This window comes from Canis aureus, chromosome 36 (assembly GCF_053574225.1).
Source record: "Canis aureus isolate CA01 chromosome 36, VMU_Caureus_v.1.0, whole genome shotgun sequence".
NCBI lineage: Eukaryota > Metazoa > Chordata > Mammalia > Carnivora > Canidae > Canis > Canis aureus.
The window spans coordinates 22,737,366-22,761,076 of record NC_135646.1 but is presented as its reverse complement, the minus strand read 5'-3'; the positions used below and the strand labels follow the sequence as shown (position 1 = coordinate 22,761,076).

Sequence of the window (23,711 nt, the reverse complement as noted above, 5' to 3'; positions counted from 1 at the left end):
ATAAATGGTGTTTCCTAAGGAAAAAAAAAAAAAACACCTTCTTTATTTAGCACATACTATTATACTAGTCCCTACCTCAAAGATGGTATTTTTCTTTTATGTTATTATATTGCAGTAATTATCCTCATATATATATATTTTTAATTTCAGATGAACTGTGTGGTCAGTAGAAAAATTTCTTGGTTGTATAAAAGATATACAGGGAAATGGATACATGACCAGTTAAAATGAAGACCTCAGTGAAAATAGTTGTTTAGTCAGAACCACTCCAACTCTTGAGTGCTGATTTGCTTTGCCCTAAATAGTATATGCTTTGCTGATTGGTACGAAAGAGTAACTCACTTGACTAAGAACAAATCTAGCCAGCTATCTATCCTCCATATCTTGACGTGGTCTTGTTTCTCTGTTCTGGCATCCAGTATGGCAGAAACTGTTATGAATTGATAAATATAAGGTGAGTTTTTTTTTTAATTACTTGATTCCCCAAGTCAAGTTTTAGTGCTACAGACAGAAGTAGAAAACAAAGTGGAGTGAGGGGAAGGGTTGCTTGTTTTTTAAGAAATGAATGCTGAATTTATAAACTAATCATAAAGAACAGAAGAATGGGGATCCCTGGGTGGCGCAGCGGTTTGGCGCCTGCCTTTGGCCCAGGGCGCGATCCTGTAGACCCGGGATCGAATCCCACGTCAGGCTCCCGGTGCATGGAGCCTGCTTCTCCCTCCTCCTGTGTCTCTGCCTCTTTCTCTCTCTCTATGTCTATCATGAATAAATAAATAAATCTTTAAAAAAAAAAAAAAAAAAAAAAAGAACAGAAGAATGCCAAACTCCATGACAGCTCTCCAAGTTACCCTGTTCAAAATACATACATGAAAAGAATGATTAAATCAGGAAACTGTTGTAATCCATACAAATGCCTTATCAAATAAGGAATACAATTTAGTCAGGGTGAAATTTCAATTGTTTGTGGCTTGAGTACATACGCACAGGATAATAAATTCTACATGGGTATGTGACTAAGAAAAAAAGTTAAGCAGCTGTAAAGTGAAGCAATAAGAGATAAAGTCAATGGTCTACAAAATTGATCTTTACCACAAGTAAAACCTGGTTGATAAATTTTGAGGAGTTCGATCATTTGTTTGTTTTCTCCATAAATGTGAAGTCAACAGGAGAAGCAGCATCAGCTGACCACATTGCTACAGAGAGATTTTCTTAAGAAGTGAAAAGTCATAGAGGAGAAGGATGAGAATAAGGAAAAGGTCTTGAAAGCAGATGAAACTGATCTATAATGCAAGAAAATTCCTTCAAGAAGATTCATATCCAAGAACGAGAAGTAGGGGTAAGATATCAGGTAGCCGTGGGCAGACCTATGTATATTTGATGGTAACCCAGCTAGCTTTAAGATTAAGTTATATTTATTCTATCATAAAATCTCCAGGACACCGGGTGCAAGAAAGCATTGTTCTGTACAATATATACTTAAGCAAAGAAAAATCCAGGAGCAGGGCAAGACCAGCTGCATTGTGTCTAATAATGTTGGTGCTCTAGTGGTATTCCTACATTTGCAATGTTTCAAAGTCTCAGCTGATAGCCTTTGCAAATGTAAAGGGTCTACTGTATTTACCTTGAAATATATTTGTCATACAGTAAAAAAAAAAAAATCGAGGGTTGCTTTCAGATGGTACATTGCTTACATTTAATTGATTCATTCTTAAGATATAAACATATTTAGCTAAGTCTATTTGTTACTCCAATTTGAACCAGATACATTAAGCATAGCTCTCTGAAAGAGATACTCATTAACTTCAAGTCAAATTGAAATCTCATTTATAAATGTGCAATGCTCTCAGATTCCATGATCTAAGTGAGTGGCAATAGGTAAACAAGTATTTTTAGGAATATGTTTTAAAAGAAACCTAATCTTTATTTCCTAAGGAGTGCACAGAGTTATTTAAGGTGGCCACAAATTCCTCCCAGATCTCTACTCAAATTGTTATTAATTACTAGAATGTAATGGCATAAAAAAGAGAGGTTGAAATGAAGTCTTAGGATATGAGATCTACAGATTCAATTGTGTAATGAACATTTACTCCACCAAGTGTGTTGCTAGTGTTTCATATTAAGAAAAAGGAATCATGTAGTGGATTATATATCTCGAGAACCCTGATTAAATGTTTTTCATACATATTTTCAAAAAGTTGCATCTTCTTTGTTAGTGAACAATGATCTGATTTATTTCACTGTCTCAGTGTGATTTGCCACAATTGTGATTTGCCACTACTATGTGATTTACATAGTAGTAAATACATTGACTTAATTTTTTTAAAAAATTATTCCTTAATGGCACAAGTGACTTAGCAATAAATATACTTTTTATTAAAAATGTGTTTCCATTGTAACATGTTAAGATGTCACTCTTTGTGATGATGTAGAACATACAAGTTAATAGTTGAAGGCTACTGGAACAATTGTATATGAATAGGGGATAACTGAAACATGGAAGGGCAGATAAAATGCCTTATAATGTCAAAAGTTGATCTCTGAAAGAATGACTTCTTTGACATGTTCTTGATAGCTCCATTACTTAATGAGACATTGCCTCAGAAACTTAATGGGCATCACATTGGTTGTACGACTTTGCAATCGTAACATACTTGTACCACCTTGGCAAATACCACTGGACTTTATTTTTGTTGCCTTTTCCTCTGTGGTTTTGTTTGTTGAGTTAGATAGTTGGGATAGATAGTTAGAAGGACTTCAAATGCCAGCTAACATATTTGTTTTTGTGCATGAGTCTAACATCATTAGAAATTATTGATTTCACCTGATGACTAAATAAGATAGTCAAGATATAATTCATCTCTGAAATAAGTATTTACCTATGAAAAATCATCCAAATGATTGTTTTAGTGTATGTATGAATGAATGTGCTTTGGCAGATCTTAAAATACTGCTGCTTTATATTCTACATTTTTAGGAATAATGTTTCCCTTTTCAATATTTCAAAATGATGTCATTGAGGTTAAACTTCATCTTTCTTTTTTTATTTTTATTTTTGTTTTGTTTTTTTTTTAATTATTTTATTTTTTAATCTTCATCTTTTAATTTATGACTAGGATGAGAGCTCCATGAGAACAAGACTTTGTTCCATTACATGCTGCGACCCAGGGCCTTAAACAGTGCCTGGAACATAGAAGGCATTCGACTGAATCAATAGTTGCTTTGGGGCTATATGATCAGTATAGCTGTAGAGATTTTAATATGCTTGTTCCTGGCCATATGGCAAGATCCTTTGTAAAAGCCTATGAAAATTGTAGATTAGAGTTTGCACTTGCTTTTAAAGTAATATCAGGAGCTAGAGTCTAGGTTTTATTTTCATCACTTTTCTGAAATTGCTATTGCCATTAATAGACAAATACTTACATTTAACTTTGGTCCTCATTCTAATCAAATTCATTTCACCTGCTGATAATCTACATCAACCCTTCCATCTTAAAACTCTACCTTTTTTTTTTTTTTTTTTTTTTAAATTCTCTCTGGTTCTCCTCCTGCTTTTGCAAATTCTTGGCTGACTCCTTCTCTCTAGGTCCTAGAAGGGGTAATCTCTAGGTAATTAGTCTTTTATTTATTCTTCCCTCTTATAAGTTTTATCTAAAGCATCTTATTAAGTTTCATGTTTTCAAGGGCCATCTCCATGTTCCTGATTCTTCAATCTCTACTTCAAATCATTTCTTTCTTAAATTACAAACTGATACTTTTATGCAAATGTTCACATGCACTTCAAACTTTATGTTCAAAATAAACTCATTCTCTTCCTACTCAAACATATTATCACTCTTTTATTCTTTATTTTAATTGTTTTGTAAATGAGTTGGGTTTTGACTGAAAACTTTTTTATTATGTTGGGATGAATGACACAGAAGGGATGCATCTGATGTTCATTGTGACGTCAAGGGGAAAAAAGTCTTTCCCAGTGAATAAAGTTAATTTTTTCTTTAATTTTTAAGATTGAAAATTTTGGACTACTTTATGTGCTAATAATGGGATATCTGGGGTAAGTGGCAGAGTGACTCACAGGATCTCATTTCCAAAGACAAACATAATGAAAGGAAGTAGATGTAAGGGCAAACAATCCATTGGCAGCACTCAAACAACAGAAATGGCGCATGTGAGAAACACATCTTTAAAAGCTGGCCCCTCTGTGTAAAAGAGGAAGACTGTATCAGTCAAGATAAACCAGGTCGTGTCGAGAAGGCCCTAAATTTAAAAATGTTCACTAGTCACTCACATAGTCTGTTCCAAATTAGCTGATTCTCAGCTCAGCTTCTTTCTACAGGTCAATTTAGCATTCCACATTGTTTCAATCCTGTAAACCTATATATTAACACATGCTCTCTTATTTGTCGCAGCAGGGGAAGGAAGGACTAGATAATTAAGAACTAGAAATTAAAGCACCCAGAAGCAGCATACACTATTTCTGCTAATATTTTACTAGTCAAATTAAGGCATTTGGCTCTATCTATAAAGAAATGGGGAATACAATCCATCCATGTGCTCAGAAGTAGAAAAGAGTTGGATACAGTGAACAGTAGTAATATGTGCCACAATAAATTTCCAGGGAAGAAAGCACAGTTCTACTTCTGCTTTTCCAAAAGCATTCAGGAAGGGGAAGAAAGCATTTAGTGGGGAGAAAGGAGAAGTGAAAACACTAAGCTTGGCAAATGTTCAATAACATCCCCACAGTCTTAGTTCTGGAATGCATGTCTCACCTGCCACCATGCTGAGGTAATAAATGAGGAAAAATGATAAAATCTCACCCTGTGTCTTCCCCAGATAAAAGGCAGATAAGGAAATGAGAACTAAGCCTTATCTAGAACTATCAGAAAGACAAATAAGAAATTAAATATTATTATAAAAATTGCTAAAGATGGCCTAGAGAGAAAAGCAGATAGGGTACCATAGAATAGCATACTACCCACAAAGCAGGAAGTTCCCTGGTTAAATTCTGTAAGATTTGCCTAGCATTTCTGCCCTTTATCTGGAAGAGGAGTGGGAGAGTTTTCTGGGCAGAAACTAGTATTACAGGATGGAAAAATGGCCTATAAGAACTTGTTCTGCTGGATATTAAGTAGCAATAACGCCAGGCACAAGGAACTGGCCTCATGGGAGTCTGGAGGGGAATCATTTTGTCTACTTTTACCACTACCTCTTTCCAAATCCTCCAGATCTGATCACTAGAAGGCAACAGATCCACTCAAAATTAGAACAGTTTTATGGTAATAAATTTCAAATCTCACATAAAAGGAAAAAAAATTCTTCGAAAAACACTAATTGACCCCAAAACAAGAAATTAGCCCTATATCTTTTGAAGAAACTGAATACACTATATTTTTTTAATCTTACCAAAAAAACCCTTAAAATTAGCTGATGTCAACAGTAAATTCTATTAGGTATTTAAGGAAGAAACAATACCAGGCTTACACAAATTCTTTCAGAAAATAGAGGTAAAGAGAAAATACCTTATAAATAGTTTTAGGAGGCCAATATAATATAAAAATTTGCTGGAAGCATTGTAAAAAAAATGAATTTACAGGTCAATATCCCTCAGAAACATGGATCCAAAAGTACTTAACAAAATATTAGTAGGTTAAATCCATCAATATGCAAAAAGGATAATATAGCATGATCAAGTAGGGTTTATCCTACAAACGTCAGGTAGGTTTAACACATGAAAATAATACTAAGGGAATAAAGGACAAAAGCCATGTGATCATGTCAGTAGAAAGAGAAGAGCATTTGACAAAATTCAACACGTGTCCGCTACAAACAAATAAACAAGCAAAACTAAGTATTAACTAGGAATAAAAAAGAATTTCCTCAACTTGGTAAAGGTCATCTTCAAGGAAATCTATGGCTAGTATCATACTTAATGGTGAAATATTTTATACTTCCTCCTAAAACTGAGAATAAGTTAAGCATGGGAAAAAATGGTTAGAACTGCTTTTATTCTTAGATGGTATTGTTGTTTATGTAGAAAATCCATTGCAATTCAATAAACCAGTGGCAAACAGTTGAAATATGAAATGAAATCCCTTTGCAATAATGTCAAAAATATGAAATAGGAAAGTATTTAACAAAAGATATTCAAGAGGCTCTACATTAAAAACTATCAAAATATTACTGATGGAATTTAAAGACAACCAAAAAAAATGAAGATATGTACCATGTTCCTGGATTGGCAGATCAATACTGGTCTGATGTAGATCATTAAATAGCATTGTACCAATGTTAATTTCCTGGTTTTGAACACTGGTACTATGGTGATGTAAGATGTTAGCATTAGCAGAAGCTGGGTTGAAAGATACTTGAAAACTCTCCGATGTTTCTGTGAATTGCCTGTAACACTAAAAGCATTTAAAAATCTCAAAAATAAAATTAAATGTCTATTATCTCCAAACTTATTATAGATTCAATATTTTCTAATTACAATTCCATTAGAAATTTTTGCAGGAATTAACAAGCTGATTCTAAAATTTACATGAAGTGCAAAGGGCTTATAATGTCCAAACAATCCTGAAAAAAGGAACAGAGTTAAGAATTCCCATTTTAATCAAGGTTTGCTGTAAAACTACAGTAATCAATACAGTGGTACTGCCATCTGGATAGACAAATAGATGAATGGAGAGGAGAGAGTCCAGAAATAAATCCACATTTATACAGTTATTTGTTTTTTGATAAAGGCAACAAAGTAATCCAAAAGAGAAAAACATATGTTTAGCAAATAGTGCTGAAATAACCGGTTACTGATACAGAAAAAAAGAACCTCAAACTCCTAACTTATATCATACACAAAAATAAATTTGAGATGGATAAAGATTGAAACATAAAGCTAAAACCATAAAGCTTTTCAAGGAAAACATGAAGAAAGCTTCATGACTTGGAAGTAGGCAAAGATTTCTAAGATAGCAATAACCATAAAAAGAAATAATTGCTAATTTAGACATTATCAAACTTTGAAAACATCATTATATGAAATAATGCACAGACTCTGAAAAAAATTCACAAAATATGTATCTGACAAAAATAGTATCTAGGAAATAGAAGTTCTATAAAACAAAAGAGACAACCCAATGATAAATGTGCAAAATATTTGAACAGTTATACAAATTAGCCAATAAGCACGTGAAACATTCTGTCCTTCATTTGTTACCAGAGAATTTTTTTCTAAACTACAATGAAATACCAATACACACTACCCCAAGGATAGCTAAAATTGAAAAGAGTGAAAAACTCCAAATATAGTAAGAAAGTAGAGGAATTAAAACTCATCTATTACAGATAACAATGCCAACAACCATTTTGGAGAAAAAAAAAAATCTGGCAGTTTCTTATAAAATTAAACTACATACCTGATGACTAGCAATTCAACTCCCATTTACTCTAGAGAAATGAAAACATTAACAAAAACCTTGTATAAGAATATTTATAGCACCTTTACTCATAATTGTCAAAAACTGGAGAGTGCCCAGGTGGCTAGGAGAATGAATAAACTAGTGTGGTATATGCACATAGGAGAACATTATCCAGTGGGGGAGAAAAAAAAGGAAAAGCAGTGCCACAGACAAAACATGAATGAATCTCAGAAATACTATCCTAAGTAAGTTAAGGAGAATGTATATAAATGGGCATATGTCACATAAGTCCAACTACATGAAATTCAAAAACTGCAAAAGCTACTCTATGGAGGAAGAATTCAAACAGTGTGGTTTCCATTGGGAGTTTAACAGCAGGAATTGGGAAGGTACATGAGAGATTTTTCTAGGGCAATGGCAATATTTTGCTTTGTTTGTTTGCTTGTTTTTTAGTAACCTCTACACCCAGCCTGGGGCTTGAACTCACAACCCTAAGATCAAGAGTCACATGCTCTTTTGAGTGAGCCTGACAAGGTATCCTCAGTATTATGTTTTTTTTTTTTTTGCTTCTGTTTTTTAAGATTTTATTTAATCTATGAGAGAGAGAGAGAGAAAGAGAGAGAGAGACAGGCAGAGGGAGAAGCAGGCTCCATGCAGGGAGCCCGATGCGGGACTGGATCCGGGGTCTCCAGGGTCCGGCCCTGGGCAGAAGGCGGCACTAAACCACTGAGCCGCGGGGGCTGCCCACTATTATGTTTTGATACTGGTTTGAGTTACACAGATGTATGCATTTACCAAAATGTACAGTATATTTACATAAGATTTATGTATTTTGCTGTTTGTAAATTTTACTGTAATTATCGAATCCTTGTTAATGATATGCATAATGAAACATTTAGAAAAAATTACCTAATGTCTGAATTTAACTTGAAATGCATAATTTGAAATAAGATTATCAATTTAACTTGAAATGCATAATTTGAAATAAGAAAGATTATCAAATGGGTAATGAATAGAAAGATAGTATGTGGGACACCAGGATGGCTCAGCGGTTGGGCACCTGCCTTTGGCTCAGGTTGTGATCTTGGGATTCGGGATCGAATCCCACATCAGGCTCCCTGCGAAGAGCCTGCTTCTCCCTCTGGCTGTGTCTCTGCCTCTCTCTTAGTCTGTGTCTCTCATGAATAAGTAAATCTTTTAAAAAAAAAAAAAGAAAGATGAGTATGTGATAAAGGATATATAATTATCTGTCATTAATTGCATCTAGGAAGTGAGTATATGGCTGTTTACTGTAAAGTTCTTTTCAGCATTGATGGATCTTTAAAATTATTCTTTAAAATCTGGGAACTTAAAAGAATCATCTATAGTTGGGTAGTTTCAGTAACTGGTGACTTAAAAGTATACTCCAATATTATGTCAGTGTAATTTATGAAAACACTCTGACCGAGGAGGAGCACAGTAAGCAGAGGCTCAGCGAAGCTACTGAAAAGTCCCATCAGTGAACAACAATGATCAGTATCTAGATTTGGAATATCAAGACACAGCTCAAAGTGAGGTGCTGGCAAATGCCTCTCCCTTCCTCTTCTTCCCTCTCTTCCTCCACTTTCTATTTGCACTTGCAAGTAGGCTCCTGGGTCAAGCCAAAGAGACAAGTCAGATGGAAAAGTTAATTTATTTGCAAGGACAAGAATTAGGGGGCGGGGGGGGGGGGGGCACAAGGAATAGCAAGGTGCCAGCACCTTTTGTCAGCATGTGCAATCATTTAAAATATCATGTTAAAAAAAGTAGGTTATGATGGTTCCCTAGGGTTAAATGATCCAGAGTAATAGGGAAGGAGAATTTCTCTCTTGACAGCCAGCTTACCCTTCGCTCCTGACATTTACTTACTACTCACCCTACTAACAAAACTTATTGTCCTGATTAAGTTAAAAGTTTATTCCCAGGACTTCTTAAATTACTGTTGATTGTTTTCATGTATCTACCTTGCCTGAACTATTTAACACAATTCAAAGGTGATAGGTTAAAGAAAGAGAGAGAGAGAGGTCTGAAGAGAGACTTAGGTCTGAATAGATAAGATTTTTGTTTGCTTGTGGTTTTACAATTAAATTTTATATATCTGTATCTGGTGATCTATTCAGTTTGTGGATAAGGCAAGGGTTCAGAGAGATATGAGGAAATTTCAAATTTGCCATTGTTGCACATAACCCAAATTAAAAAAAAAAAAAAAGTGGCAAGATTTCCCCACGATTGAGCAATAAACACAGGAGAAACTGTAATGGAAGCTCATAAAAAGTTACCCTGGGAATGAAGAGAATGAAGTTCTAGAACAAATCAGTCATAGATCTTCAGTAAATCACTGAATTCCTTGGAGTCTCTGATTTTCTGAGGCCCAAACACATTTGGCACACACGGAATCTAGGGTTAATGTCCAAAAGGGTGGGAACCAAAGGTTAGAGTTTATTAGAAAGAGGATGTTCCTACTAGAAACTGAATTATTGCACAGAAGGAGTAAATAATTAAACCAATGGTCTCTTTAGAATAACATCAGTGCTATAACATACTATGGTATATTAACAATAAACCAATCAAGCAATGAAACAAACAGGAGCTGTATGAAAGCAGAGAGGATGAGGACTTTTTTTTTTTATTGTCCAAATTCCTTCCCCCAAAATAAAGTGGATTTCTTTAACCCATTGGATACTAGACATCTAACGTAATAACTTATTGTTGAGCACTCAGGCTTGATTTCTAGCTTAGAGACCCTCTTAACCACTCACTTCAAAAGCTCACCTCAAATTCATCTGAACTGCATAAAGATTTCAGTAGGAATCACCGCCTTACCCCTTGGGGACAGAGTCTATAAGTGTTCCACAAAGGCAACCAACTCAAATCCAAGTCTCTAAAGAGTGATCATTTATTTGAGTCATGTCTGCTGGAATTTGTGATTCAGCTATGGTTAAGGGAAGCTGAGTGGTCAACCAACATGCTTACCCTCATTAAGTCTTTGAACCAGCATCTTGATTTATTATATAAATTTACTTGAGAAGTTAGACAAATCATAAATAACTTGAATGCTTTCATTTAAAATACTTAGTAACCTAATTCAGCAATAATTTATGATACATTTTTAACTAACCATAATATAAACATGAAGGAAAGTAATTCTCTCATACCTCTGGCTTGTTAGAAAGTCATTCTATTTTCTACTCTGTCCCAATTTGCTGTATTCAATTGATTTATGGAACCTAATCTTTAGGGTGAAAAAAAAAAAAAAAAGAAACTTAACACCAGAGGAGGATATACTAGTGGGATTATGGAACTTCCTTTTGCTTCAAAAAAGAATTCTTGCTGAAGCCTGGTCTAATGTGATGATTAATTTTACAGAGCTGTCCCTGACCGATGTCACTATAGCAATGAAAATAAACTATGAGACTAGGATTCAGCCAGAGGGGAAAAGTTCATTAAGAAATAAAAGTAGGGACAAAATTGCTCATTAAAGTGGCTAACCAGGGTTGTTTTATGAGAAGATGGGTTAAAAAAAATAATAGAGGGTTGCAATGTATTTTAAAGCGATGAATTCAAATGTGACTCATAAATTCCGGTTTCAATAAAATTCTGTGGAACATAACAGTTTAGTTCCATGGAAAAAAAGGATAGTTAGTGGACCCTATTATAATATTTGAAGTATTCTAACATGAAACCTGACTTGCCCGCAACGGCAAGAAGTAGACCATTAACTTCAGAATTGTCAGAAAGAGAGAAAGAAAGAAAGAAAGAAAGAAAGAAAGAAGGAAAGTAAAAAGAGAAAAAGAAAGAGAAAGAAAGAAGAGAAAAGGAAAGAAAAAGAAAAAAGAAAGAAAAGGACAGAAAGGGAGAAAAGGAACATAATTATTTTCTTAGCCTTGGGTCTGGTCCAAGGAGAAGAAATTCCCACTTATGATGCCTCTATCTAAATTTGAATGCAACAATTTTTTTCAAGAAAACTGGATATCATTTTTAGCAGCTTCTAGCACTTCAATGAGCTCTGAAGGAGCTACTTTAAGAATGATTTGGTCCATTAGAAACTAGTCAACACATGTAAGAGTTGGATCCTTCCTTAGCTACAGATGTTTAAAAATAGTGCTACATCTTCCTGTGGTTCTCCCTCATGCAAAGCTAGCCAGGTAGGTAGATAGATTGATAGAGATATCCTAGATGTAGAAGGCTGTCAGATACATAAAGCATGTGTGATATGTAGATACTGGTTTTCAACATTTCCATTATTTTTTCTTATAGAAAACTGATGAGCACATTTCAAAATGGGAGTTAAAGCTTTGTATTTCAGTGTCTTTTAACGAGGACAGCAATATAGCCAAGTGCAGCTGCTTTCTGCCAAAATGCAATCTGACATTTGGAAGAGTTTTGTATGGAGAAGCCAGGAGTCTAAGAAATCAGGTATGTACAATAATGCTCCAGATTAGCCAGTCTAGCCAGTTAGGAAATAAATTGATTATTCACTAAGCATTATTGTTTTCCCATCCTGGACCCAGCATTGTGTTGGGTGATAGGAAAGTTTCTGTCCCAGAAGCTTCTGGTATAGCAGAGAGATATGGGAGGGAAAAAACTTACCATTAAAGAATTGGTAAATATTTTTTAAGAATTGGTAAAGAAAGCAATAAAGCTTTACTTTTACAAAGCAGACACTAAAGTTTGGAAAGAAATTTTGGTGCGCTGTAGGACATTTGGGGAAACTTCATTCATAAAGTAAAATTGAAATGGGGCTTCCCTATCGGGCCACAGTAGGGAAGAGATAAATTCAGAAAGCTTTTGGTTTGAGGCTAGTTCTGGTCTCTAGCAAGAGTTATGTTTGTCAAACCAATTGGGCAAACACAAAAGCATATAAGAGGGAAGAGTCTAAGTAAAGTGGATTCAACATATGCAATTAATAGGATAAAGGTTAAGCAGCTAATGACACATTCATGGCAGTTGCTATGTATTAAATAATTACTCTGTGCAAGACTACTATATTACAAATATCACAAGCACTGAGTCATTTACTTTTTATAAAAACTTTATATAAAGTGTATATTACCGCCCATTTTAGAGATGAGAATACAAAAGTTAGTGAAGACTAAGAAACTTGCTCAAAAACACAACTAAAAAGTGATTGAGCCACAGTTCAAGAGCAGAATGATCTGGGCTCTCTAGTAATAGTAGGGCAGGAATATAAGAGAAAAGTCAGGATAGAGTAGAGACTGCCAGAAGAAAGACTAAGACTGTTCTGGGGCAAAAGAAAGGAGATTCAGCATGATTCGCTTTTCTGAGAAGGTTTGGGAGAGGTGGTTAAGGACCAGATCTAATCCCATTAATAATAGAGCTGAGCCTAAGGAAAAAATTATTTTGTCAATTAGCCCATTTTATCTCACTGACTCTACTTTTGAGCTATTTTCTTTGTTAAAAGTTTTATTGTTTTCTTTGTGTTATCTTGCAAATTAATTATATATGTATATATATATATATATATTTTTTTTTTTTTTCTCAGTTGAGCTTCATCGTGAAAATGACACTGGATTTAAATCAGAAACCCTGGTTGGAAGCTTTGTTGGTCACTGGTTGCTTGTCTGGGTTTATCTTGGGCACGACTCCCTTCCTAAGGCCCCTTCCAGCTTGCTACATTATTACTACATTCCATGCCAACCACAGTTGCCTAATATTAACTGATTGTGCCACTTTTGAATTACTGCCTGGGAAGCAGGACCTACTGATTTTATTTCTTTTATTACCCATGACCCCACAGAAAGGCAGATTGGCTAGGAAAAATAAATAAATAATGTGGGCTAGTAAATGCTTTTGGTGCTTACTTACCCTCAATCTTTTGCTCACCCCTCTTTATCCTCACAGTCTCAATCCCAATTCCCATCTATTTTGGTTTCGGCTGATTATATTGTTCTTTTATTTAATTTTTCCCTTGCATTTTCCATTCACTTAGAATAGGATCCCACATTAAATGAGGCTCCAGGCTCACTTAAGGATGCATTTTGCAAACTAAATAAAGTAAAATCATCAGTAAATTCCAAATGCTTTATTATGCTCCTCTACATACGTACAAATTCCAGTAGGGCTTTAGTTATGAAAACAATTCTAAGACAAGCATTCCAGATGCAATTAATAATTTTTTTCTAACCATGCCATTTATTCTAAGTGTATTAGAAGGCTCTAATATATTCAACTTTGGGGAAAAAATATTTAGAGACAACTTGGGCAGATGGAAGCCAAACCAGAATTTTTTTTAAAGATTTTATTTATTTATTTATTCATAAGAGCCAGAGAGAGAGAGAGAGAGAGACAGAGAGAGAGAGAGAGGCAGAGACACAGAGACACAAGCAGAAGGAGAAGCAGGCTGCATGCAGGAAGCCCGATGCGGGACTTGATCCCAAATCCCGGAATTACACCCTGAGCCAAAGGCAGATGCTCAACTGCTGGACCACCCAGGCATCCCCAAACCAGAACTTATTATAAATTTCTTAGTATATAAGAAAATGCTGAAATAAGGATAAGCCAAGATCTAGCAAAGAAAACACAGAGTTGTGAGATAAATGGTTTTGTAACTTCCAAGTCACCTGATCTGAAGTTCTGACATCAAAAATTATGCTATAAGAAAGAGATTTCAACACTTACACTGTCAAATCTCTTTATTCTGGAAGAAAATTCAGGCTTAGGAACATTAACTAGCTGGTTAACAGCAGAACAGAGACTATAACTCAGACTTTGAGACTTTTGTTTAGTGTCATCTCTAACATTTCACAGATTTGCCTTTTCAAGTCAAGAACAAAATAGCCCAATGTTTCTGGCTCTTTTCCTTGATTGTTTTATATATTGGACTTTTGTTTGTCCTTGTTGCCTTCTAGGTTTTTTAAAACTAATATTAGTTCTTATTTAAAGCACTAACTGTATTTTCGACACACTCTCAGCTGAGAAAGACAGGATTCTTAAAGGTCAGAGAAAGGTCCATTGTAAATATTTCCACTCCTTTGAAGCAGCCTCCCTGGGACTTTCAGGAGGATGCTTCTTGTCCTTACATAGTGGTCAGGACAGCAAGAGTATGAGGGACTGGAATACTCCACTTCTGCTACTCCTTGTCAAGTTCTTCTGTTCTAAAAGATTGCTTCTAGAACACCATCTACAGAGATGTGATTCTTTCTCTAGACTGCCAGCAGCTGTCTTTAGGCCAAGGGAATATTTCTGGATTCTCACAGGAATATATATGTGCCTATTTATGTTTATGTATGTGTGCATACATACGTGTATATATGAGTGCGTGAGCAAAGTAAATTTTTTGAATACTGGATTTTTTTTCTTCCCTATATTTTCATGCCCCAAAATATGAAAATAAAAACAGTTCTTAACTCTTACAAAAAAAAATAAACAACAATACACATTCGAGATATTCACAAAAGTAGTATTCACTATATATTAGACTTCAGGATTATCCACTTATATAGAAAAATATCCTCTGCAAATCTCACTCTCAAACACACATGCACACACCTGTGTAGTTCAATCCTTATAAGCTTAGTTCTACTTCCATCTGTTTATAGTGAACAAAAAAATCAATGGCTTATAACACTCAACTCTTGAACTTGGTGTCTCAAATTTCCACCATAACTGCTCTGAGGGCTTTATAAGAACAGAGGGAGTGGGATAAAAGTTTAAAAATGTATTATCCATTCATTCTACAGATGGCAGGGCCCAGAAGGAGAGAACACAGGACAAGAAAGTTTTAATAAGCCTTGGAGATGGAACACTGGTAGAAAGGGCAGAGACAACTGAGAAGCTAGGTTGTGAGTTAACACTATGCTGGTTTGGGGGGTGTTGGGGAGAAGGAGAAATTTCTAAAAGTCGGAAAGTGGCAGAAGTTTGCCCAGTTGGATTCATTCGCTATACAATTTTTACTCAAGGAGTTGGCAGATGTATGTCCAATCAAAACTCATTCACTTTATCGTTTTTCTTAATTTAGTCTTAAATGTAGTTTCTAAGAGGTACATCCTTAATAGCTTTAGGAGACAGGTTAAGTAACTCACTGTGTAAAATGTACACTAACAACAGCATTCACTAAAACCAGAGAGTTAATAGCCCTGACTTCCTCAGGTTAAACAAAGTTTGAGTAGATCTAAGTCAGTCTATACCGAATCTAAAGATCTTTGTATTGCAGCTCCAGCTTTCTTTTGACATCCATTTGTGTGATGTTTCTCCACTTCTTCACCTTCAATCAGCAGGTATCTCTAGGTATAAAATGATTCTCTTATAGGTAGTTGAAGGTAGGCCTTGTTCTTTTTTTTTTTTTTTTCCCATTCTGACACCCTATGTCTATTGATTGGAGCCCTTAGTCCATTTACATTCAATGTAATTATTAATAGATATGTATCTTTTGCCATTTTATTATTGGTTTTGTCATTTCTGGAGATTTTCTGTGATCTTTGTCTTTGTCACTTTTGGTCTTTGTCATTTTTGGTCTCTCTTTTGCTATCAAAGAATCCCCTTTAATATTTCTTGCAGGGCCAGCTTAGTTGTTACAAACTCCTTTAGTTTAGGTATTTCATTTTCTCCTTGGAAGAGGTCTAAAACTTCAAGTTATATTACAAAGCTGTAGTGATCAAAACAGTATGGTACTGGCACAAAAAATAAACACACTGACCAATGGAACAGAATAAAAAGATGAGAAATAAATCCACAACTATATGGTCAAATAATATTCAACAAAGCAGGAAAGAATATCTACTGGGAAAAAGACAGTCTCTTCAACAAATTGTGTTGGGAAAACTGGACAGAAACATGCAAAAGAATGAAACTGGATCATTTTCTTACACCAAACACAAAACTAAATTCAAAATAGATTAAAGATGTAAATGTGAGACAGGAAACCATTAAAATCCTAGAAGAGAACATAAGCATTAATCTCTTTGACCTCAGCCATAGTAACTACCTTCTAGATATGTCTCCAGAGGTAAGAAGAACAAAAGCAAAAGTAAACTATTGGGACTTCATTTAAATAAAAAGCTTCTGCACAGTGAAGGAAACAAAAAACCTAAAAGGCAACTTACTATATGGAAGAAGTTTTTGCAAATGACTGAATTTCATATTATTCATATATTATTTCAATAATATTTCAAGAATACAGAAATACTAATTCAAAGGGTACATACACCCCTATGTTTATAGCAGGACTATCAACAACAGCCGAGTTATGGAAACAGCCCAGGTATCTACTGACTGACAAATGGCTAAAGAAACAGTATATATACAATGGAATATTACTTAGCCATAAAAGATAATTAAATCTTGCTATTTGCAATAATGTGGATGGAGCTAGAAAGTATTATGTTAAGCAAAGCAAGTTAGAGAAAGAAAAATACCATAAGATTTCATTAATACATGGAATTTAAGAAACAAAAAAAAAAATGAACAAAGAGAAAAGACAGCGAGTGAGGCAAACCAAGAAACAGACTCTTATCTAGAGAAAACAGTTACCAGAGGAGAGGTGGGGGTGGGGATGGGTAAAATAGGTGATGGGAATTAACCGGGGGGTAGGGGGGGCGGGGCAGGGGGCACTTGCTGTGATCAGCACCAGGTGTTATATGGAAGTGTTGAATCACCGTATTGTACACCTGAAACTAATATTACACTGTTAACTAACTGGAATTTAAATAAAGACTTAAAAAATAATCAAGATCTTTGTAAATTAATTTTGGTTTTCTGCAGGTATGTACTTCATCATGGTGATAGACTTCTTTGTCAAAATGGTGTTCATGATCCTAACCTTAGTAAAATCTTTAAGAATGAAAACATGATTTCAAAACATTAAATAATATGGGTGTTATATATGCATTTTCTATCTCTTCAAGTGTAGAGTGATATTTTATTTTCTTACCTGAGTTATATATTTCTAGAAGTTTAAAATATTCTCTCAAGCATCAACTAGATGTCATTGACCAACTGATGTTAGGTACTAAGTAATACTCCCTCAAATTCATAAATTGTTCCTATTAATTTCTCCCAGATTTCAAATTGCTTTGATCTGTTCTGAGTGATTTGTCAATTCTAGAATCTGCAATGATATAGGTCAGAGGATCTTCTAATATGCTATTCATTTAGATGCCACAAAAAAAGCATAATCTTTTAAAAGACCTTTTAAGTCATCTCTGGGAATTCAAATTTAATTCAGCTTTATGTGGAGCTACCAAGGCAAATAATTAATAGGACAATTGAAGAGACAGATAATTTCTACAAATAGCTAAATTTCCACATAACAGAAAAATAGCAACAGTATCTAAGCTAACTATTCCTTTTTAGGATCAGCAAAATCCTTTTACACTTATTACAAGCTATATTCCAATTTCAGAAACATTAAGATGTGAAAACTGTGCATGTTAGTGTCAATGAAATACAAAATAGGTAAACCTCTGCTCCTTCACTTTTACATAGTTAAATTACTCCTGTGGTTTTGACACTTTTATTATCCTTTAGTCTGGCATGTTCTCAGTCTCAACTACTCCCAATTGTTCCCACGCGCCAATGCACCCAATATATCTCTACAAGTTTGCTCACTTGCCCTTCAGGAACCCTCCATGTCACTTTTGCTTTAATCCATTTTTCCCCTTCAAAGAGTTCAGATATTTAAGCTATTCACCAACCATATCTCTCCATCTTTTCAGCTGTTCACAGCTATCCTTTAAACTATTCACAATAGCTTTCCATCTTTTCGCTGATAAACTTTTCAAAAGGGTCCTCCATACCCCTACTTCCGTACTATCCTTGAGCAGGTCATAACCTTGCAACCTGGCTTTATGCCTCCTCATGCTAATGTAATCATTCTCGTTTAGGTCCTGTTGAATTCCTAATTGCCAAACCTATTGATAGTTCCTTCACCCTTATTCTAGTACACCTCAAGCATTTGGTCTCTTTGTTCGTTATTGATAACCTGATTCTCTTTCCTTCTTGGCTTCCAGCTCCATATTCTCCTGGTTTTCGTTTTCTCTTCTAATACGTCTTCCCTTCATCTTTTATTTAGTCCTCTCCTTCCCTACTACCCCACCCCCCATAAAAAGTAGCCATTTTTATGTAGTTTCTTTATCTAAATCTAACACTTGACAACTGCCATTCTCATACCTTCCACAATCACTTTAGGTCAATGATTCTCAAATTGTGATGGTCATGTCATAGTTCTTCGACATTTCCAGGGCTTCTGTTCATTTCCCTTTGAATGACATGGTTCTACCTCAAATTGGAGATGCTCACCACCCAAACTGATCATACCTCTCCCCAACCTCACTATGTTTTCTGATTTTTTGGAAGGCCAATGCCATTCTCCCAATCATCAAGACATGAAAACTTGAATTCACTATCAACTTTTTCTTTTCTTTTATCCACATTAAGTTGGTAATCAAAGCTTCTCTGTTTAAAAATGGCTTGTTTCTGTTCCTGCTCTTTTATCATCCCCACTGTTCTCATACTGGTGAAATTATTTCTTGTTCGATTATGTAAACAGTCCCCTACAATTGGTCTCTTCTTTGCCCTAATCCACACCCCCAATATATCTCCCAAAACCTACATGACTTTGATCATATCCTCCCCTCATAAAAAGTTTTATCAAACACTTATTAATAACCATCTAATAGTTTAGCCCTAGCCTAGAATTTAGAATATCCCATAAGTGAGCCTAACCCACATACTTTTCAAAGCTAATATCACATTTGTGTTATTCAATTTAAAGCTTAGCCAAAACAGTCTCAAACATCTTCTGGACTTTCAGCTCTGTCCAGAAATCCTACATGACCCCAGTCTCTACTAACCTTTATTCTCTACTGCTATTATTTTAACTCATCTATTCTTCTTACTGATCCCTTATAATTCCTGCCTTACTCATAGCAGAAGACTGTCCTGCTTCATAAACAAAAAGGAGGTACTGAACAGGGACTCTCAAATAGTCCCTACTCCCAACATAAATTTATCCTCATCTTCCTGCTCATCCCTGCTTGTTGTCTACTCTTTTCTTTTTCTTTTTTTTTTTTTGTCTACTCTTTTCTTATAGCTTCAATAAGAGTGAGTTCTTCCTGTCTAGCATCTATCCCTCCATCTTCTCCTGCATCCCATATCTTCCAATTTCTCCCAACTGTCCTTTCTATGCCATCTGTACCCTCTCTCTTCAACTTGTCACTGTCTATTCTTCATCTGATCTTCTAATTAAGTGCATCTCTTTTCTAAAAAGTAAACTCTCTCCTGACCGTAAGCTCTCTCTATCAGTTATTTTAGCTTCTCCTTCCTAACCAAGTTGATATTCTGGGAAAAGTAATTTGTATTCACTGTCTTATAAAGTGAATACTTTCCAACTCATTGCAATACAGTTTCTACTCCCATCACTACACTAAAGTGTTATTGCCATGGTTTTTGATCATCTTATAGTTGCTAAATCCCTGGGAGATTTCAGTCCTTATTTCAATTGATATCTTTGCAGCATCTGAAACTGTTCTTATTAAACTACTTATTAAAATCCACACCTTCCTTGTTTTAGGTGACACTCCTCCTTTTGGGTTTTTCTCTTACCCCTCAGATCATTTCCACTTACTCACCCTTAAAGGCTACCATTTCTCCATATCTTCTCTGAGTATGATTCTCTGTCCTCTCCTCTTCAAGCTCTATCCAAGTGATTTTTATCTATGTCCACAGCTTCAACTTCCATCATTTTGCCAATGACTTCCCAAATCTATCCTTAATCTATCCTTACAATTCTGTCAATATATCAGAACTATAAATCCACCTCCCCTATGGTAAATACCTCTTGTCATCTCCAACTCAACCTCATAAAAAAAATTTCATTTTATTTGTTCAATCCTTTGATCCCCAACCACCACTGAACCGAACATGTTCATCCTCTTTTGTCCCTGCCTAGCTACAGGCACAACCACCCAAATAGTCATCCAAGCCAGAGCATCCAATTATTCTTCTCATTCTGTTCATTCCATCACCTTAATAACTTGTTAATTCAACTTGCCTGGATTTCTACTGCAATTACCTAACTAGTCTTTGCTTCCAGTCTTGTCTCACACATTTATATTTCAATCTGTGTGATGCATCCAGAACGATGTTTCTGAAATACAGACCTGACTATGTATCTTAGAATTATTTACATAAGTTTTCACTGCCTCCAAGATAAAACCCAAGGTGTCTGACTCCACATCCCACATTCGTGGAAATTCTTGGTGAGGCAACTGAGTATCCAGGATCAGAGACCACAAAACAGAACAAGAAAAATGGTGAAAAGACATCAACACATGTGTTTTACCAGCTATGTCTACCTTCCCTCAGTTCTTTGCTTATTCTTCTTCAAATACAGAATTTTTTTAATGTTATTCCAATGATAGTATATAGAGAGCTCAAGTAGGTTTTTAAAAGCAATTTCACACTCGCTGCTTAATCTTTTTTTATACTCTGGGAAATATACTTACAAATAGATTTTGTAGATGAGAAAACTGCAGCTACATGATTTCAAGTAAACCACCCAGGATCACTAAGCTAGTGAGTACTACAACTGGATCTTGAAAGCCTATATTGTGTTTTGGACTCTATGTTCTTTTTACACTTATTACATGACACTTCTTTTTTTTAATGATAACAAATATTTTAGGTATTTATTTTAGAAGAAAAGATCTTTCCCTTTTTTTTTGTTTATTTTTTTATTGGAGTTCGATTTGCCAACATAGCACTTCTTAACCTACTTCTATCTATTACAGCCAGAGTAAGATATTAAAATCACTTGAGAAGCTTTTAAGAAATAATAATGCCTAAACTGCACCCAAAGAAATTCACATTTAATTGATTTGAGAGATGATCTGGCTCCTATGTTTTGTAAAAGTTTCTCAGGTGATTATAATGTCCAAAAATAATGATTTTAAATATGTATATATTTATCTTCTTTGGTTTTTCTTTGATGTCAGGTTAATCTTCAAATCCCCAACTATATTTCTTCATACTGGGGCATAACAGCAAAAACTTGTGACTAGAAAAAGATAAAAAATGGTTCCATTCCATGTTATATGCAGAACAATAATCAAGCCAAATCCAAACCATATTCATGAGAAACAAGGTTAATATCAAAATTCAGATGACCGAGCTTTTAAAAACAACTAAGAAAAATGTTTGTTCACAATCTGAGGTTTGAAATGTGGCCCTAGAAAAATAAAGTTTTTAAGTTCTTGTAGAAACAGTTTGCAGGATGCTGTCCCATTCAATTCTCCAGTGAACTAGCCCTACTAACCTTCTAATCTTGGCAATGCCTAAATTGAGTGTCTGTAACAACTTGCGTAATCTCCCCTTTTTTTGCATCTTTCTTTTCTCTGATGTAACTGAACTTAGAGGGTATTGACAGTGCTGAACTAAATGATGAAACAATCTATTTTTCTCCATTTTGGGCCAGCTAGGAAAGATGCTCTTACACACAGTTGTTTTTGAAGCCCACGAATGTACATTTTTAAAAAAAGAACAAGGAGAGGGGAAATTGGTTAATAAAATAGAACTTTAATAAGTTCTGCCCCATGGTACTTGAGAAATACTAGGATAATAACATTTATGAGCCATGTTCAAAAGGGGGGAAAAATATTTGCCATCCAAATCAGTTATAGAACTCATTCTCTGTCTCTCCTTCCCCTTGAGCATTTTTCCAGGAAAAAGAACTATCTGTTGATGTTCTGGATGCCTCTGAGCAAGCCAGACATCTCCATTAATAATATGTACAGAAATCCTGCAAATTTTGCAAAAGGAAGATCTGTCTCCAGGCTATAGATGGGCTTGGGACCTGACTGAGATGGTTTGTAACAGAGGTCTAGATGTTTCCAAGCCACAACCTGGAAAGAAAATTCATTATTGATTTAGAACAGTACCTTTCAAAATTGTGTTTTCCTGGGATGGTAAGACACATATTTTACATACTGACTTAGTATATGCAGAAATGTGTGGATGTGGGCGTATATTTGAAAATAAATTCGCAAGGAAAAATTTTGAAATCCATTAGTGATTCATGAAAACAATTTTACATGTGTCAATGAGCATTTTTAAAAAATAGAAAAATATCAGTTTGCATTTTATACATTAAAAGTAACTGTTGTTTTATGATTTTAGTTGTATACACTAAGTTCTAAAGGATGTAAACTTACAAGAGTTTACTAAGTCTATAGAAACCAAACTAAGGTATAATGCCCACAAAGAAGATGAAATAAACCTTTGACAACCAGTGAATTTCAGGAAGTTTCAATAACTCAGTCAACAAATGTAAACTGAACATACTATCCTCTAGGCACCTTGCTAATCAAAAGGAAGAAGACAGTTCCCTATTCTTAAACAATTCTAAATATAAATTTCTCATCTGCCCACTGATCATGCCAACCTGAGGCTTACCTACACTAAGAACCATACCCAGTACCACTGTTGAGGGTAAAGAATAAGCAAAGTTTTGGGGGAAGGTAGACAGAGCTGGAAAAACATGTGTTGCTATCTTACCTCTACTTTTCTTACTCTGTTTTGGGGCCTTTGACCCAGTACTTTCATTATGAATCTCCATTGTTTGGGGTCTCCAGATACAGCGACCCAACAATTCCAGTGCACTTGAACAGTTACTTCCTCTTCTACCTCATGAAAATTCACCTGCCTTGTAATGCCATTTTTCTTCATCTCAGAGACGAGATAAAAGGCTGGTGAGGCATTAATGGTCATAGTATCTGAATATGTTATCTTCCCAAAGAGCATCATCCTTTTGACAGGATCATCCTAAAAGCATGAGTACTGTAAATAATTTAGGCTAAGTCAGTTCATTATTTCAATCAAAGAGACACTGAAGTCGGCAAGAAAGGTACCATCTCTACCCTAAATGGAGCTTTGAGTCTGGTGATAAAGACAGATATTAAGTGGTAAGTACAGTGTAAGATTAGCATTGAAAAGAGCAAGTAGGGGAGATACAGGAATTATACAAGATAATTTACCAAGTCTAGTGAGTCAAGCCAAGTCTTCTGAAGCAATAACATTTAAATTGAGGCTTGTGGATAAGTAGGCATTAGCTAGGTGAGGGAGGAGGGCCAGGACAAGCTTCTTTGTAGATAGACTACCTCTTTACTAGCTATATACTTTTGGGAGAAATTTTTAAACTCTTCTAAGTCTCAGTTTGCATGTGTGGAAATAAACAAACCTCAGTCAATTGCATTGAAAGCATTTTGCACAGGCTTAGTACTTAGTACTCAATATTTAGTAACCACCAGCAACGGTAGTGGCGGCAATAAT

General features: G+C 35.1%; 2 long non-coding RNA genes across 10 annotated transcripts in view; one reads left to right on the top strand and one right to left on the bottom strand.

The window, feature by feature from the left end:
- LOC144306213 (uncharacterized) overlaps nucleotides 1–23,711 on the bottom strand; it is a 402,455-nt gene that overhangs the window by 84,207 nt on the left and 294,537 nt on the right. For all 3 annotated transcript variants that reach the window (XR_013373229.1, XR_013373228.1, XR_013373230.1), the window contains one exon: nucleotides 9,707–9,824. This is a non-coding gene — a long non-coding RNA (uncharacterized LOC144306213). The remainder of the gene's footprint in view (nucleotides 1–9,706; nucleotides 9,825–23,711) is intronic.
- The window catches only part of LOC144306211 (uncharacterized), a 40,280-nt gene that overhangs the window by 3,775 nt on the left and 12,794 nt on the right, over nucleotides 1–23,711 (top strand). For 2 of the 7 annotated variants that reach the window (XR_013373218.1, XR_013373220.1), the window contains exons 2-6: nucleotides 420–454; nucleotides 1,167–1,336; nucleotides 7,863–7,943; nucleotides 11,685–11,843; nucleotides 12,931–14,810. This is a non-coding gene — a long non-coding RNA (uncharacterized LOC144306211). Of the gene's footprint in view, nucleotides 1–419; nucleotides 455–1,159; nucleotides 1,337–7,862; nucleotides 7,944–11,684; nucleotides 11,844–12,930; nucleotides 14,811–23,711 lie in introns of those variants that run through there. The other 5 variants (XR_013373215.1, XR_013373217.1, XR_013373219.1 and 2 more) reach the window with 4 other exon arrangements.